This window comes from Oncorhynchus tshawytscha, linkage group LG09, assembly GCF_018296145.1.
Source record: "Oncorhynchus tshawytscha isolate Ot180627B linkage group LG09, Otsh_v2.0, whole genome shotgun sequence".
NCBI lineage: Eukaryota > Metazoa > Chordata > Actinopteri > Salmoniformes > Salmonidae > Oncorhynchus > Oncorhynchus tshawytscha.
In genome coordinates, this window is record NC_056437.1 from 58,416,313 (window position 1) to 58,435,823 (window position 19,511).

At 41.8% G+C, this 19,511-nt stretch overlaps 1 long non-coding RNA gene across 5 annotated transcripts; it reads left to right on the top strand.

The window, feature by feature from the left end:
• Positions 1-284: 284 nt before the first annotated feature.
• Positions 285-18,652, top strand: LOC112258343. 5 transcript variants are annotated; one of them, XR_002954724.2, is made up of 5 exons: positions 285-485; positions 16,588-16,673; positions 16,793-16,945; positions 17,106-18,042; positions 18,255-18,652. It is a non-coding gene; the product is annotated as an uncharacterized LOC112258343 (long non-coding RNA). The 5 variants fall into 5 exon arrangements; XR_006084121.1 differs by lacking the exon at positions 16,588-16,673 and having other exon boundaries at positions 288-485; positions 17,106-17,867; positions 17,971-18,042; XR_006084120.1 differs by lacking the exon at positions 16,588-16,673 and having other exon boundaries at positions 293-485; positions 17,106-17,760; positions 17,971-18,042; positions 18,255-18,651.
• The last annotated feature ends 859 nt before the right edge of the window (positions 18,653-19,511 follow it).

Below are 19,511 nucleotides of genomic sequence, written 5' to 3' on the forward strand. Positions count from 1 at the left end.
GAGTGTCATGGAAAAGGTTCTGAATACTTATGGAAATAAGGTGTTTCAGTTCATTTTTAAATTTGCAAAATATTTCTGAACCTGTGTTCGCTATGTCATTATGGGGAATTGCTGAGGGAAATGTTTTATTTAATCAATTTTAGAATAAGGCTGTAACAAAATGTGGGAAAAGTCAAGGGGTCTTAACTTTTCGAATGAACTGTGTGGGTGGCGCCGTATTTGTTGATATTATACGATGCATTCTGTCTGTCACGTCAACGTCAGTCATAACAAATATGTTATGAGGCGAAGGAATGGTTCACTCATCTTTTGAGTAACTTCTGGAAGGGGAACGAATTATCTTCGACGTTACACCCCCTTCAACATGCATCCTGCAACCAGACAAGTCATCTTGTCTCCTGTTAATATCTTTGGTTGACGCGAAAAAGCAAAGATGGTGGTGCGCACAAACTAACTACCCATCGTCGGATGACTTTGTATCAATGGTGAGCTCACCCGTGATGTTATGAATTGTAAATAATCATTGCTATTATCTAATTCATATTGTGGTTTCTGTCAGCCGAGAGTTGGCTAAATATGACCGCTTGTAATTACGTCAATCTTTCCTCAGCGCTAGAACTAATGTAGCCTACATTTTCCGGTTTGAATGATTGTGTTAAGCTGTCGCTACTTTTGTGAATGTCTGAACATTGCATCCAAAAATACACTGGTCACATTCAGGACACATCTTTGTAAGGACTGTCTTCGTCCAAAATGGTTTGGTATCTTCTTTTATATTTTAACAGACAATTTAGGTTAGTCTGAAACTTGTGTAGTAGATGGAGCTTTGTAAACAAAAAGGGAATAATGAAGTGATCTACAGGACTTTAGTGAGGACCAGCCAACCTTTTGATGCAGTGGTGAGTATTAAAACTGTCACCTGTGATAAAGAGAAGGGCGCTATGGTTGACGGCATCCTAAAGTTGAAAGATGGTGGCTGCTGCAATCTGGTAAATGGTCACAATAGTCAAGAACTGGCAGGAAATTTAACTGTACAATCTGCTTCCTGCTATTTCGTGAGAGGCAAGATCTAGGCTTTTTCTAAAAAAGAAACCCACTTTTAAATGAAATATTTTGAACTAGCTCATCTGTTTTTTTAAACAAATCTTTGTCAATACAAATGCCCAGGTATTTGGGCAACAATTAGGTAACATATATTTAGTCTTGCCCACATTAAGTACAAATTTTAAACCAACCAGGGCTTTCTATAGGGCAACAAAGTCAGCTCTAGCATTGTCACGGCCTGACCTGAGTATTCTTTGTTTTCTTTATATATTTTAGTTAGGTCAGGGTGCGACGAGGGTGGTATGTCTGTTTTAGTCTCATCTAGGGTTTTTGTATGTCTAGATGTGTGCGTCTAGACATATTGTAGGTCTATGGTGGCCTGGATTGGTTCCCAATCAGAGACAGCTGTTTATCGTTGTCTCTGATTGGGGAACCTATTTAGGTTGCCATTTCCCAGTTTGGGTTTGTGGGTTATTGTCTATGTGATGTTGCATGTTAGCACTCAGTTTCGATAGCGGTCACGGTCGTTTTGTTATTTTGTTTGTTTAGTGTACTTCGTGTTTTTTCGTCATTCATTAAAAGTATGTATTCACAACACGCTGCGCTTTGGTCTCCTCACTATGACGATCGTGACAAGCATAGCCTGGCCAACAGTTAAGGCAATGGAATACATAAGTGTCGTCTGCATACAGATGAATATTATCTATTTTTAAGAGACAAATATAATTTATATAAATAGTAAAGTGAACCAACCCCTGCGGTACACCTTTTGTAATATCCAGGAATCTAGATAAATTCTCATATGACTTGCAAGTAGCCTGATCCAGCCCTATTTGTCAACCTTTGAATGAGAATGTCATGGTCAACAGTGTCGAAGGCCTTGGAAAGGTCTCCAATTAAGGCAGCACAATGGTTTTTAAGATCCCTCAGATGGACCTCCATTGTGCTGCCTTATTTATAGACCTTTCCAAGGTCTTTGACACTGTCAAGTGTCAAGAAACTGGATGTGGAGGTCCTTGGCTGGCATGTTTAGACGTGGTTTGCGGTTGTTGGACAGACTGCCAAATTCTCTAAAATTACAGAGGCAGTTTATGGTAGAGAAATTAACATAAAATTATCTGGCAACAGCTCTGGTGGACATTCCTGCAGTCAGCATGCCAATTACGCACTCCCCTACAACTTGGAGACATCTGTGGCATGGTGTGAAAGAACTGCACATTTTAGTGGCCTTTTTATTGTCCCCAGCACAAGGTGCACCTGTGAAATGATCATGCTGTTTAATCAGCTTCTTTATATTCCACATCTGTCAGGTGGATGGATTATCTTGGCAAAGAAGAAATGCTCACTAACTGGGATGTAAACACATTTGTGAGAAAAAAGCTTTCTGTGTGTATGGAACATTACTGTTTGTTTTTTAAATTTCAGCTCATGAAACATGGGACCAACACTTTACATTTTGCGTTTTATAGATTAGTGTAGATTAGAATGATGTTTAAAGTTTATCTGAGAGTTTGCCAGGGATTTAAGAACTTGGAAATTGGACGGTATTTGTCTTAAGTCAGAAGGATCTCCTCCTTTGTCGCTTTCCAGGACTGCGATAACACCAGAAACAATTGTCAAGTAAAACATATAGGTTAATGATTCTGCAATAGGTAGAGCACAGAGCTGCATAAGTGGGCCATAGAGCTGCAGTAAGAAGGGCTCAAGAGAATCAGCCCATGTGGATTTTTGTACATCGATTTTTAGCAAGGCACTTAGTACATCATGGATATGAAATGGTTGAAATGAAAATATAGAATGTGCATCATTTTCTACAGTCTGCTTTGAGGTGAATAAAGGACTCCCTCTACTAGATTTAGAGGGAATTCCAGAAACTATTATTTCAAGTAGATGGCTGAGGTAGGGAGTTTAAAACATTCTCTTTTTAGAGAGAGAGATTTTACTACTTTCCAGATGTTTGCTGGATTCCCACCATTCTCAGATACAATTTGATTTGATTGTTAAACTGTGTGTTTGCCACATGCACCGAATACAACAGGTGGACATCTATTTCTCAAATGTCTGAAGGGCTGCCAGTCAGATGTAGTATCAGTCAATCTAGCCTTAGCCCAAGCTGTTTATTTCCTTAAATGTGTCATACAATTCATGTTTGAAGCAAAGGGTTTTATCTATCCTTTATTCATTGCTTGAAAAAAATACTGAGCAGGCTTATCTGCAACAGTGTTACACAGAGCTGTAAAACAATTCAGGGCCTGATCCGAGTCACACACAATCCCAGGTCAGACATGACATGTTGCTCATTAAAATTCCTTCCTGAAATGTATCTTTGTAATAATGCGTGGGAGGGATTTAAGTACCCTAGCATCTCTTACGCAGGCAATGGGACAATGGTCACTCAGCTCATTAGCAAAGATTCCATTGGCAGTATATTTATGAGGGTCCATCCTTAAATCTTATCTTTTAGATATTATTCTTTCAGGTTGTTTAATGTTTGGGTGAGTTGGTTTAGTTGGTTATCAGGTGATTTTAGGTTGAAAGATAGTTCTACTGAGCTAAATCCATCTGATACTGGCATCAACCAATCCAGATTGTTCACTGATTATTAATCATTCAGATTTAGCGTAGTCTGACAGAAATTCAGACAATTTGCTTAGAGCACAAGGCGGAGCTGAGGGAGGGCAATACATTCCCACTAGTGTCATTTGGGCATTATTACCAAGCCCACATTTAGGATTAGAAATTCAAATTGCTTAGGGACACAAATATGGCAAACCTCCCTCCACCTCTGACAACTCTGTCAGAAAAAAAATATTAAAACCAGACACACAATTCGGGCATAGACTTCTGTAACCAAGATTCAGTAAAGGTCCACGTCGGTTTGAGAAGCGAGTTACAGTGAAATATATTTTCAAAGTCAAACTTCTGGCATATACATGAATCAGTCTAAGACCGCAGCTGCTCGATTGAAGATCAGATGGAGTCTCTCAAAATTAAAAAAATTCAGCTCTGTTTAAAGATACTGTCGGGCTGGCTTGATTTGGTATAGATACAATATATCCCAGGACTGTACCATTTTGGCCTATGCCTCGAACATGAATGTGACTTAAAAACGGGAGTTGATGAGGGTTACCTGTTGTGGGCCAGGAATGAAATCCCATCGCTTGTTTACTGCTTGTACAATGTTAAAATTCAGTATTCTAGCTCCTCTTCAGTTGGAAGCCTTCCCTATTATAAGAACTGAGATCGCTTCCAAAACAAATCGAAGTTCTCGATAAAAATCCAATGCTTTTTCGGGGCAGGGTTTCGATTTCATCCAGGAGGCCAGTGTAAATAGCCAGCAGAAGTGAGTCATGACCGTATGTTGGGATAGTGTCAGAAAGGACCATCCGCTTGCCATTAGTCTGTCACTCAGGTAGTCAAAGTCCCGTCTGAACTCCCCCGACCCGATTGCCGCAGCTTGATGTCTTTAGTATCGGCATGCACGATCACCGTTTGCAGCTCAGGGTTTCAGTCTAGAATGTCCTTAAGCTCCCGAGTATAACTCATCTTAGCACAAAGGAAGCACAATGTCTTTGCTCCAGCAACCACCACATCCCATACAATAGGAGGGGGGGTTGTGGATTCCTGTCTTGCGCTGGGTACTGTGGTGGGGGGGGGCGTCGGAGGGCCCCGATGAAGACTGGGGTCAGGGCCGCAAAACGGTTTGATAGCCGCAGGTCTATATGGAAACATACACATTTTAAAACTTCAACCAATTTTTGTGGTCAGGGACAGCCGCAGTCCATTTTACATGTAAATGACTGTTTTCAACTTGGTATTTTAAAGTTTTTGGTCGTAAGTCTTGGTAGAATATTTGATGCTCAATTTGGTAATAATGCACTAACCAGTTAGTCCGTTTTTAAAGGCGTTCACCCCAAAACTTCCCAATTAGCTAAGTGTTGACTGCATAGTAGGTCTACCTGGCAGAATGATATATCATGATGATTTGTATCCATTGGGTGTGCATTTGTTTTGTAAACTCTGCCATCACATGTACACTAACATTACATTGTACAGTACAGGAACATCGCTAGCCTCTTGCTAGTCTCTTGCTAGGTGTACAATTGGAATAAAGGGCAACTCTATAATGCATGCATCAGCTTTTCTGTGAGATCGTGGGCCAGTACAGTGGTTCTCCCTTTAAAAGTTGCGTCATACTGCAGCACACCTTGCAGTCTGCCGCAGTATTCTATGGCATGTTATTTGTCAGCCATTTGTTACCATTAATGCAAGTTAGTGCTATATTGACCACCAGAGGGCATCTTTGAGAAGCATTTGATAGCCTTCAGTATTGGCTGTACTAGAGAATTTGAAAACCTTTTTTTGTAAGAACATTGTATATGGGATTGATTTTAAGAAATATAGCTTAATTAATTTGATTTAATATTATGGTATTTCTATTCCAAGAAAAACGAAAAACAAAACCCTCAGGGTTTCTGTTAGGATGGAACGGAAAATATGGCGCTGTACAACGTGACGCTCAGGAGTAGGCTACAGTACTAAGAGCATAACATTTCCACATCCCAATTGTAGTCTAACTAATACCCAAATAGAGATTCAGGGAAAATACAAATGTCATTGATTTATCAAGACCAGTCCCCATGCTTATCTCAGAGTAGTGTGAAACGGTGCTGAAATAGTTGACCATACGGGGGTAGACTAATGCTTAAAATCCTATTGCTTCGAACTTCAATATGCTTTTTAAATAAATAAGACCTACGCCACTTAACGGCACATTACTCAACACTAGTGAGACGCATGTCGGCAACGGTAGGCCTACAGTATATCTAAGAATATATTTTTCAATACGTGACTCTCTGCCAAAAATTACATTCAGAGGATTGGAGGACTGTGATTGGCTTTTTATATAATTCTAAATGAATAATTGTGCGCCGCACTATTGGACTCCCAATCACGGTCGGATGTGATACAGCCTAGACTCGAACCAGGGACTGTAGTGATTAACTCATCATTCAGTTAGAAACTGATAATTGTTAAATTTCAATTATTTGGTTTATGTCGCTCATTCATTGTCAGTTAGAGAGACAGTAGCGCCATGGGACCCAAAAGCATAATCCGTGCTCTAACTCCCCCTTGCGCTGGTCTGGAGCAATGAAGTAGTGGCGCAGGGTACTGAACAAAACTACAAATTACCTCAAAGTCCCGCAGCATAATCGCAAAGCTTTTAGTTGAGCAACCACTGTAGATTTCAGTTGGCAACAGCCCTGGCTGTTGTTGGGTTACTTTCTAAGATCAGGCTTGAAATTGTATCGCAAATAAACCCTTTATAGAAGTAGCCTATAACTGCTGAAATGAGAGCTACTGGGTTTGTTTAGTTGAAAAGAAGCCTGAGAGAATGAGACGAGGGTTGTACAGTAGGTAAAACGTAGACGGGCCCTATAGACAGGCCCTATAGAGAGCCTCCCTTCACAAATCAAATCAAATTTTATTTGTCACATACACATGGTTAGCAGATGTTAATGTGAGTGTAGCGAAATGCTTGTGCTTCTAGTTCCGACAATGCAGTAATAACCAACAAGTAATCTAACTAACAATTCCAAAACTACTGTCTTATACACAGTGTAAGGGGATAAAGAATATGTACATAAGGATATATGAATGAGTGATGGTACAGAGCAGCATAGGCAAGATACAGTAGCTGATATCGAGTACATTAAATACATATGAGATGAGTATGTAAACAAAGTGTTGTTGGTAATCAAGCCTACCACTGTTGTGTCATCCGAAAACTTGATGATTGAGTTGGAGGCGTGCGTGGCCACGCAGTCGTGGGTGAACAGGGAGTACAGGAGAGGGCTCAGAACGCACCCTTGTGGGGCCCCAGTGTTGAGGATCAGCGGGGAGGAGATGTTGTTGCCTACCCTCACCACCTGGGGGCGGCCTGTCAGGAAGTCCAGTACCCAGTTGCACAGGGCGGGGTCGAGACCCAGGGTCTCGAGCTTGATGACGACCTTGGAGGATACTATGGTGTTGAATGCCGAGCTGTAGTCGATGAACAGCATTCTCACATAGGTATTCCTCTTGTCCAGATGGGTTAGGGCAGTGTGCAGTGTGGTTGAGATTGCATCGTCTGTGGACCTATTTGGGCGGTAAGCAAATTGGAGTGGGTCTAGGGTGTCAGGTAGGGTGGAGGTGATATGGTCCTTGACTAGTCTCTCAAAGCACTTCATGATGACGGATGTGAGTGCTACGGGGCGGTAGTCGTTTAGCTCAGTTACCTTAGCTTTCTTGGGAACAGGAACAATGGTGGCCCTCTTGAAGCATGTGGGAACAGCAGACTGGTATAGGGATTGATTGAATATGTCCGTAAACACACCGGCCAGTTGGTCTGCGCATGCTCTGAGGGCGCGGCTGGGGATGCCGTCTGGGCCTGCAGCCTTGCGAGGGTTAACACGTTTAAATGTCTTACTCACCTCGGCTGCAGTGAAGGAGAGACCGCATGTTTTCATTGCAGGCCGTGTTAGTGGCACTGTATTGTCCTCAAAGCGGGCAAAAAAGTTATTTAGTCTGCCTGGGAGCAAGACATCCTGGTCCGTGACTGGGCTGGATTTCTTCCTGTAGTCCGTGATTGACTGTAGACCCTGCCACATGCCTCTTGTGTCTGAGCCGTTGAATTGAGATTCTACTTTGTCTCTGTACTGACGCTTAGCTTGTTTAATAGCCTTGCGGAGGGAATAGCTGCACTGTTTGTATTCAGTCATGTTACCAGACACCTTGCCCTGATTAAAAGCAGTGGTTCGCGCTTTCAGTTTCACACGAATGCTGCCATCAATCCACGGTTTCTGGTTAGGGAATGTTTTAATCGTTGCTATGGGAACGACATCTTCAACGCACGTTCTAATGAACTCGCACACCGAATCAGCGTATTCGTCAATGTTGTTATCTGACGCAATACGAAACATCTCCCAGTCCACGTGATGGAAGCAGTCTTGGAGTGTGGAGTCAGCTTGGTCAGACCAGCGTTGAACAGACCTCAGCGTGGGAGCCTCTTGTTTTAGTTTCTGTCTGTAGGAAAGGGATCAACAAAATGGAGTCGTGGTCGGCTTTTCCGAAAGGGGGGCTGGGCAGGGCCTTATATGCGTCGCGGAAGTTAGAGTAACAATAATCCAAGGTCTTTCCACCCCTGGTTGCGCAATCGATATGCTGATAAAATTTAGGGAGTCACTGAGCACACTGTCAGAAAGAGCGCAGCAGAGAGCGGGAGGGAGAAAAGAAAATGTGGAATTGAGGATGGGGTGGGCACAGAGGGGAAAGAGGGAGGGTGTGAGTGAAAGAGAGGGAGGGACATCATGCTCTGGATTACAACCAGAGTGTGTTGAGGAGACCGAGTATGCTGCACGCTACTGCTTTGCAGGAAAATTAGTTTTACTTCCAACTTTACATTGGGGAAAACGTTTTTCACAAAACTGCTTCACTCAGGTAAGAAATGCTCTGGATTTAGAATATGATTTTGTTGTAAAAAGCATTTTCTGTTAGTTTGAAGACATTGTGCAGAAAGGGGTGTGTCAGTCAGAAGTATGGGGAAGTGAGAGGAGCATGCAAAAACTGCTCAGTGAAATGTAGGAATGAAAGAGTAGATTAACTACTACTACAGAAAGGGGAAACAACTGTTAATGTTATACTCTCTGTTATGTTTTGTGTAACATAGTCTTTTTGCACACTGTACTTTTTGAACTTGGGAGTTGGCGTGCTCTGTGTGTAAGCCCTACACCCTCACGGCCAACCCAGTTTACTGCTTTTACGGCTGCGGTCCCTGTACAGGGACCAAAATCAGCTGAAATTTCAGAGCGCCAACTGTAGTACTCGATAAAACTCAAACTTTCATTAAAACACACATGCAGGGTACTCAAGCTACACTCGTTGTGAATCTAGCCATCATGTCAGATTTGTAAAATGCTTTTCGGCGAAAGCATGAGAAGTTATTATCTGATAGCATGCACCCCCCGAAATACCTGAACGAGACATAAACAAAAGAATTAGCGTAGCCGGCGCTACACAAAACGCAGAAATAAAATATAAAACATTCATTACCTTTGACGAGCTTCTTTGTTGGCACTCCTATATGTCCCATAAACATCACAATTGGGTCTTTTTCCCGATTAAATCTGTCATTGTATACCCAAAATGTCAATTTTATGAAGCCTGTCTGATCCAGGAAAAAGCGCCTTTCCAAAACGCAACGTCATTTTTTTAAATTAAAAAAGTTGCCTATAAACTTTTACAAAACACTTCAAACTACTTTTGTAAACCAACTTTAGGTATTAATAAATGTTAATAATCGATAAAATTGATCACGGGGCAATCTGTATTCGATAGCAGCAAGTCTTGAAATCATCGTCCATATTTTCCCTTTCATAACTTCCTTTGGTGTACCCCAAGACAGGAAGTGCCAATTCGTCATCACACCAAGGATAAACTACCAATGAAATGCCAGTACTGGCGACATCGTGTGGAAGCTGTAGGCATTGTAAACGGGACTCTATCTATTTTGCCTTGCCGTAGACAATGCATTGACTGGCGGATGGATATTTTTTTTGTGTTTTTTGTGAACAGTTCTCCTTGGGATTTTTACTCCTAAACACGTTCTGTTATAGCCACAGACATGATTTAACCAGTTTTAGAGTGTTTTCTATCCACACATACTAATCATATGCATATACTATATTCCTGGCATGATTAGCAGGACGTTGAAATGTTGCGCGATTTTTAACAAAAAGCTGCGAAAATTCGCAGCATCCCTAACAGGTTTAATACTGTCAACAGCCACCATCGAAGCAGCGTTACCCATGCAGAGCAAGGGAACAACTACTAGAAGGCTCAGTGAGTGACGTTTGAAAGCTATTAGCGCGCGCTAACTAGCTAGCCATTTCACTTCGGTTACACCAGCCTCATCCCGGGAGTTGATAGGCTTGAAGTCATAAACAGCGCAATGCTTGATGCACAACGAAGAGCTGCTGGCAAAACGCACGAAAGTGCTGTTTGAATTAATGTTTACGCGCCTGCTTCTGCCTACCACCGCTCAGTCAAATACTTAGATGCGTGTATGCTCAGTCAGATTATATGCAACGCAGGACACACTAGATAATCTAGTAATATCATCAACCATGTGTAGTTAACTAGTGATTATGATTGATTATTTTTTTATAAGATAAGTTTAATGCTAGCTAGCAACTTACCTTGGCTTACTGCATTCACGTAAAAGGCAGTCTCCTTGTGGAGTGCAACGAGAGAGAGGCAGATCGTTATTGCGTTGGACTAGTTAACTGTAAGGTTGCAAGATTGGATCCCCCGAGCTGACAAGGTGAAAATCTGTCGTTCTGCCCCTGAACGAGGCAGTTAACCCACCGTTCCTAGGCCGTCATTGAAAATAAGAATGCGTTCTTAACTGACTTGACTAGTTAAATAAAAGTTTTGTTTTTTTAATATTTAAAAAAAATACATTTAAAAAAAATACATTTTTAAAAATCTGCAAATCGGCGCCCAAAAAATTATGAAAACTTGAAATCGGCCATTCCGATTAATCGGTCGACCTCTAGTTGAGATGCATCTGTTACTTGAACTCTGAAGGATTTATTTGGGCTCCAATCTAAGGTGCAGCAGAGGCAACTCTGCGTCTTCCTTTCCTGTGGCGGTCTTCATGAGAGCCAGTTTCATCATACCGGTAAAACTTTCAAAGTTCTTGACATTTTCCAGATTGACTGACTTCAATGTCTTAAAGTAATGATGGACTGTCATTTCTCTTTGCTTTTTTGAGCTGTTCTTGCCATAAAACAGACTTGGTCTTTTACCAAATAGGGCTATCTTCTGTATACCGCCTAATTTGTCACAACATAAAACGCATTAAGAAGGAAAGCAATCCCACAAATTAACTTAACAAGGCACATCTGTTAATTAAAATGAAGCTGGTTGAGAGAATCCCAGTAGTGCAAATCTGGCAAGGCAAAGGGTGGCTACTTTGAAAAATCTCAAATATATTTTGATTTGTTTAACACTTTTTTTTTTTTGGGGGGGTACTACATGATTCCATATGTTATTGTTCTACATTGTAAAAATAAAGAAAAACCTTGGAATTAATAGATGTCCAAACTTTTGACTGGTACTGTATGTACAGAGTAAGTTCCAATACCCATTTTTACAATTTGCAGGGATACTGGAGTGATGGAGGTAGATACTGTATGTATTGGGGTAAGGTGACTAGGCATCAGGATATATGATAACAGGGTAGCAGCAGCGTAAATTATGGTTGTGTGTGCATAGAGACGGTACAAAAATAAAATATAATTTGTGTAGCCATTTTGTTAGCTATTTAGCAGTCTCTTATTGTTTGGAGAAGCTGTGCAGGAGCCTGTTGTCACACTTGATGCCACTTGCTGTGTGGAAGCAAAGAGAACAGTCTGACTTGGGTGGCTGGAGTCTAGAACCATTTTTCCGGGCCTGCCTTTCACACCGCCTTATATAGAGGTGATGTACTGGGCTGTCCGCACCTACCACTGTAGCGCCATGCGATTGAGGGCAATGCTGTTGCCATACCAAGCAGTGATGCAACCAGTCAAGATGCTCTCAATGGTGTAGCTGTAGAACATTTTGAGGACTTTTTGCCATCCCTTTTCAACTTCCTGATGGGGAAAGGCACTGTCGCGCCTTCACGACTGCGTGTGATGGATCATTTTAAGTCCTTAGTTATTTGGACACCGAGGAACTTGACGCTCTTGACCCACCTCACTGCAGCTCCGTTGATGTGGATAATCAATCAAATAAATCATACTCTTTTCAAGTATCACAGTTGAATGTCTAAGTGTTCATATCAATGCCAAGTATTGAACCTGTGCCAAGTATTGAACCTGTGCCAAGTATTGAACCTGTGCCAAGTATTGAACCTGTGCCAAGTATTGAACCTGTGCCAAGTATTGAACCTGTGCCAAGTATTGGACCTGTGCCAAGTATTGGACCTGTGCCAAGTATTGGACCTGTGCCAAGTATTGGACCTGTGCCAAGTATTGGACCTGTGCCAAGTATTGGACCTGTGCCAAGTATTGGACCTGTGCCAAGTATTGGACCTGCGCCAAGTATTGAACTGCCTTGGACCTTGTCACTGGAACCCATCTACCACTAAAGGCTATAGTTTGTTATCCCAACCAGAACGATTGCCCTTTCTCTGTGTGGAGTATTGTTGGGCGTGGTGGATCAGTCTGGTTGTGGAATTCATTCTCCCTCTTCCTTTCTCTGCCTCCTTTGTCAATATCCTCCAGTTATCTCTCTGTGGCTGGCCTACTGCTGGCTGGGTGGGTGTGCTTACTGTGGCTGCCTTCCAAATGGCACCCTATTCCACTATATATGGAATAGGGTGCCATTACGGGGTGGAAAGTTGCCTAGTGGTTAGAGCGTTGGACTAGTAACCGAAAGGTTGCAAGTTCAAATCCCCAAGCTGACAAGGTAAAAATCTGTCATTCTGCCCCTGAACAGGCAGTTAACCCACTGTTCCTAGGCCGTCATTGAAAATAAGAATTTGTTCTTAACTGACTTGCCTAGTTAAATAAAGGTAAAAATACAAAAATTCGGACACAGCCTCTGGTTTCTATGGCCTGTTGTGGATCAGCGTCCCAGTATCAACTGTTGAATGTTGAGTTTCCCTTTTTAATCACTATTCACCTTGTTAGAAGGCTTGTCTCCTGGGTAAATAAACTGATGAGGACTGAGTCAGTAGCTTTGCATGAGTCTGAAACGGTTGTCTGGTCTGGAGAGGGCTTTACTGTCCATAGCAGCCAGGTTAACTTGTATCTCCACTCTACAGTACAGTCTTATTCTAAAATGTATTAAATACATTTTTTCCCTCATCAATCTAAACACAATACCCCGTAATGACAAAGCGAAAACAGGTTTTTAGAAATGTTTGCAAATGTATAAAAAATGTAAATACCTTATTTACATAAGTATTCAGACACTTTGCTATGAGACTCGAAATTGAGCTGAGGTGCATCCTGACCATCCTTGATGTTTCTAGAACTTGATTTGGAGTCCACCTGTGGTAAATTCAATTGATTGGACATGATTTGGAAAGGCACACACCTGCCTTACAAGCATTTCGCTACACTCGCAATAACATCTGCTGACCATGTGTATGTAACCAATAAAATATGTAAGGTCCCACAGTTGACCGTGCATGTCAGAGCAAACACCAAGCCATGAGGTTGAGGGAATTGTCCATAGAGCTCCGAGAGGATTGTGTCAAAGCACAGATCTGGGGAAGGGTACCAAAAAAATGTCTGAACATTGAAGGACTCCGTCATTCTTAAATGGAAAAAGTTTCGATCCACCAATACTATTTCTAGAACTGGCCGCCCGGCCAAACTGAGCAATCGTTTGAGAAGGGCCTTGGTCAGGGAGGTGAGGTGACCAAGAACCCGATGGTCTCAATGACAGAGCTCCTGAGTTCCTCTGTGGAGATGGTTGTCCTTCTGGAAGGTTCTCCCATCTCTGCAGCACTACACCAATCAGGCCTTCATGGTAGAGTGGCCAGATGGAAGCCACTCCTGGGTAAAAGGCATATGACAGCCCACTTGGAGTTTGCCAAAAGGCACCTAAAGGACTGTCAGACAGAGAAACAATCTTCTCTGGTCTGATGAAACATAGATTGAACTATTTTTAGCCTGAATGCCAAGTGTGACTTCTGGAGGAAACCTGGCACCATCCCTACAGTGAAGCATGGTGGCAGCAGCATGCTGTGGGTATGTTTTTCAGTGGCAGGGACTGGGAGACTAGTCAGGATCAAGGGAAAGATGAACGGAGAAAAGTCAGGATCCTTGATGAAAACCTGCTCAGGACCTCAGACTGGGGTGAAGGGTCACCTTTCAACAGGACAACAACTCTAAGCACACAGCCAAGACAATGCAGGAGTGGCCTGGACTTGAACCCGATCGAACATCTCTGGAGAGACTTGAAAATAGCTGTGCAACAATGCTTCCCATCCAACCTGATAGAGCTTGAGAGGATCTGCAGAGACAAATGGGAGAAACCCCCCAAATATAGGTGTGCCATTGCTTGTCGTGTCATACCCAAGAAGACTCGAGGCTGTAATCGCTGCCAAAGGTGCTTCAACAAATTACTGAGTAAAGGGTCTGAATAGTAATGTACATTTTATTTTTCAGTTTTTATTTGAAATAAAGGAGAAAATTCTAAACCGGGTTTTGTTTGTCATTGTGTGTCGATTGTTTTTTCCCCCTGCAATCTAAATCCATTTTAGAATAAGGCTCTAACATAAGGGGTCTGAATACTTTCAGAACTGTTTGTGGGTTCTTGCAAGTAGGACCTATGTGTGGGTCCTGTAGTGCAGAGCGATTTAAAAAATATATATATATATTTTCTCCCCAATTTCATAGTGTCCAATTGTTGTATAGTAGCTACTATCTTGTCTCATCGCTACAACTCCCGTACGGGCTCGGGAGAGACGAAGGTTGAAAGTCATGCGTCCTCCGATACACAACCCAACCTAGCCGCACTGCTTCTTAACACAGCGCGCATCCAACCCGGAAGCCAGCCGCACCAATGTGCCGGAGGAAACACCGTGCACCTGGCAACCTTGGCTAGCGCGCACTGCGCCCGACCCGCCACAGGAGTCGCTGGTGTGCGACTGTGGGTTCTTGCAAGTAGGACCTATGTGTGGGTCCTGTAGTGCAGAGTGATTTATTTATTTGTTTGTTTTTATTATTATTTTTCTTAACTGACCATTTTTTTGGGGGGGGGGTTCGGTTATTAACCAACTAATTGACCGACGGTTCAATTACTTCAATTCCATTTAGTTTGTTTCTCTTGAGGGAAATCAAATCATTCACAATAGTCCTTGCCTTGATTTCTATATGGGACGCTGGGCTGAAGGGAGTTGTAGTTTTCATTTAAACAATTATTCAACCTAAACTCAGCAAAAAAAAAGAAACGTTCCTTTTTCAGGACCCTGTCTTTTTAAAGATAATTCGTAAAAATCCCAAAATAACTTCACAGATCTTCACTGTAAAGGGTTTAAACACTGTTTCCCATGCTTGTTCAATGAACCATAAACAGTTAATGAACATGCACCTGTGGAACGGTCGTTAAGGCACTAACAACTTACAGACGGTAACCATCATAACCGTAAAAAAAAGACGTGTGGATGAACTGCTCACTGAAGACGGGACCGCCTGGCATCAGGGGCGGTTCTAGACCATTTCAACTGGGGGAGGCCAAGCTGGGGCCAGGTAAATTAGACATTGTTGTCATCATTTTCTTCACTGCATTGCAGGCATTAGCAGGCAAAAGACGATGTTCATAATCATCATCGTTGCGACTGTCTAATAACGGGGTAAAAAAAAGAACTATAGCAAAAATTTGTTATGTAAAAATTATTTCCTACTCCACATTTATAGGGGGGCCACAAGGGGGTCCAAAATTGTTGTCACAGGGACACTGCCTGGCATTCCTGTGGTTGACTCCGTTTCTGCTGTCACAGGGACTCCTAAGAAAAAAATTCATGGTTTAATATAGAATGTTCATTCAAATGATTTTATCCGGTGTGGCTCATGCAACGGTATGTATTTTTTGTTGTTGTCTATACATACAGAATATATTTGAGTACACTCGCAATGGCCGCTAAGTCCACCCATTATGCCATAATTAACTTGAATGGGAACGCCTGTTCTATTTCTATGGCAGCACATGCATTCAGGACAGCATAAAATATATACATAAAATATACATAAATCCATGACCGTCGCAGCCTTATACAGTACTGTACAGTAGAGTTCGGTACAATAGACTACACGAGTTGAATACACTGAGTATTGTGCTGTACTTTGATGTCCAAACGTGTGAAACAGACGTCTATGATTTGGTTCAGATTCAGAGGGAGATTTTACCTACACAATTCAGTAGGAATTGTTAAAAGTAGTCCTCGTGCATTGAGTTGTATGGGCTGTTAAACTTTGAAATCAATGGTTTTTGTTTGACCATACAATTTAAAGTGAAAAGGTCGCAGCGCATTTCGGTCAATGTTGAATTTCCCCGTAACTTTAACTTTGTAACATGGCTGTGCCCCCTTACACTCACAACTTCTAATACCCTCATACCCTCGTATGCAGTAAATTGCCATGTGCTGCTCGGCTGCCCAGAGTGGCTCACTTGTGGGTGTGCTGGCAGCATATAGCAGCATGTTCGCCATTTCATGAATTTATTTACATTACAAGTAAATAGTAATATGCTCGAAACTGCTCTGGTGACAAACAAACTTTGCTGCCCTGTTTCCAAGCGTCCCCATGTCTGGGAGAACCTATTCAAGTAAGTAAATACATTTCGAAAATGTAAAAAAAACAACGCTGTATTATTAGCGAACTAGCTACAGTGCAGGCTAACTCAAATGAGCTGCTAGACAACTTTATATACTGTATAGCTAGCTAAGTGAATTAAATATCACCAGGTATCTAACTTCATATTAGCTAACTATCTTGCGTTTTGTAGGTAGCTAGCTAACAGCCATGGGGGAGAGTGAAAGGACAGCAGCCCCACTATCAAAGTGAGAGAGAAGGCTTTTCTGGACAGGGCAGGTACTTTTGTGTAATTCCAGTCCCTAGATTTGAGGACAGAGAAAATGGTAACATAATATTCAGTGCTGTCTAATTTGAGAATAATGAACTCTGTTTCTTGTGATGTTTTCTGTCCCCAGATACAGAGCTGTGAAAGCCTGTCTACAGATGGCGAGGTCCCAAAGAAGAGCAGTGTTTCTCAGTCCTGGTCCTGGGGACTCAAAGGGATGGATGTTTTTGGCCTCGACACTACACAGCTGATTAAAAATGATCAACTCCTCAAGCTTCAAGTGGTATTTATGTATTCATTTGTGATGCTATCCTTGATATGACCCTGCTGTTGTCACATGCATCGATCTATCCAATGTTATGATTTGTTTGAAGATATACTTCAGTAATCCACAATGACCTGGTGATGTAAAAGTCTAATAATGACATTCCATATTCCTACAGATACCCTGCAAATGGAGATTCCTTCAAAACGATTGCCTACAGTTACCGTGTAGGGCACTGCAAGGTTTGGAGACCAGGGCCATCTTGGACTGCCTCCTAGGGGAATTCAGGCACCTGTGCACCTGTGAAGGCTACCTGTGTCCTGCATAACGTCATGAGGTTGGACACGAGGATCAGGAGGGGATTTGCAATTCGCCTCTGTATGACAGAGGAATGGTGTGCTGCTCTGTAGAATGTTTCAAGGATGGGGGCCAACAACTCAGCAATCCGTGTTTGGGAGATCTTCACCTCCTACTTCGAAGAGGGTGCTGTTCCCTGGCAAGACCATAGACTACACTATGCACAACCAAGGGCTATTTTAAGAGCCATCCACATTGCAATAAGAGTATTCTTCCCTTTACTTAGCTATGTCACCTGCAGTTATTTAATTCCCAGTTTCTCTCCCTTTTGATCTCTACTTCTCAGGTGAGGGTGCTGTCTGTACAAAAACAAAACAAGCTCTTTTAAGAGCCATATTGATTTTTTTTGGAACAATAACCCACACCTACACACTTCTGATTGATGGATTGCGTTGTGTACTTAAGCAGGCTCAGTTGTATAACTGTGGCTCCTTCCACCTTCAAGGAATATGAAAGAGGACCAACCATGGAGAATAGTAAGACACTTCATTATTACTATAACTACGCTATATTGTTTGTCCTAATGTGTCTGTGCATGCTTTTCAGTGCAAAGTACTCTTCAGCCACTTAGTGTGGACACCAGGTAAGGCCTGATTCCTGTTGAACACGGTCTTTAACTACCTGATTTTCACAATAAGTCTCTCTCCTTCACTTTATCCCTCTACCCATCACCCTAAATCCTGTAGGTTATATCAGCTGTGTCTGTGAACCCCTCCCTCATCTGAACTGGCTACATAGAGGGCACATCATGATCAGAGGTGAGAGGTCTCTTGGTCGGGTCAATAGGAAGTATTATTAAAGAGATGCTTTACATTGAAATACAGATAGAGATGTAGAAGTTCCAGAGTTAATGATCCAAGGTCAGTTTTGCATTTCACGTCCTGATGATTAAGATGACTGACAGTGTAAGCATGATTTAAGCCTTGCGTTTTTTAAAAATGTATTGTCTCCATCTGTCTCTCGTCTGCAGGTATGTTTTGATGTGAGAGAGGATGCCAACCCCCAGTCTCGTCATCACCAACTCACTCGCTCTTAAGATAACCTTCGGACCAACTGGGTGCACAAGGCTGGTTAGGAGACACAGCTAGATACACTATTGTGTAATTGTGATGAACAGCAACAATAAGTTTAGTAGCACTGTAATTCAATAATCATACGCTGTCGTCCCTGCTCCTCTGTTCTTACCTCTTTACCTTTCTGTCTTTTACACTCATACCTCTCGCCCCACCTCCTTTCTTCCTCTGTTTTTGCATTAGCACACCAGATGTACATTGAAGTAGAGATTGAACTTGTATTTATAATATTACAATTATAATATTTATAATGCATGTATTTATAACACTTGGATAATGAACATGTTCAATAAAGCGTTTCACATTCTCTACATGTTGAAATTAAGTTTCTCATTTGATGAAATACTACACCTATCCTGTGTCCTCAGATCAGTGCAGATGAAAGAAATTATATATTGAGATGAAACGGTTTTAGAGTATTTACATGATGCATAGGAAGTGTAGTGTACTGTTTATGAATTAGAAATCTGCCTTTAGCTAGTTAAATCATGTTTCTATTCTATTGCATAATTACAATGTATAACCATTGATGTCCCAGGACCAGGATTGGTATGCACTGTTGAAGTTAATAATTGTAATACATACAGTACCCGTCAAAAGTTTGGACACACCTAATCATTCAAGGATTTGTCTTTTTGTACTATTTTCTACATTGTAGAATAATAGTGAAGACATCAAAACTATGAAATAAGACACATGGAATCATGTAGTAGCCAAAAAAGTGTTAAACATATGAAAATATCTTTTATATTTGAGGTTCTTCAAAATAGCCACCCTTTGCCTTGATGACAGCTTTGCACACTCTTGGCATTATTTCAACCAGCTTCATGAGGTAGTCACCTGGAATGCATTTCAATTAACAGGTGTGCCTTGCTAAAAGTTTATTTGTGGAATTGCTTTCCTCAATGCGTTTGAGCCAATCAGTTGTGTTGTGACAAGGTAGGTGTGGTATACAGAAGATAGCCCTATTTGGTAAAAGACCAAGTCCATATTATGGCAGGAACAGCTCAAATAAGCAAAGGGAAACGACAGTCCATTACTTTTAGACATGAAGGTCGGTCAATCAAAATGTGAAAAACTTTGAAAGTTTCTTCAAGTGCAGTCGCAAAACCATCAAGCGCTATGATGAACCTGGCTCATGAGGACCGCCACAG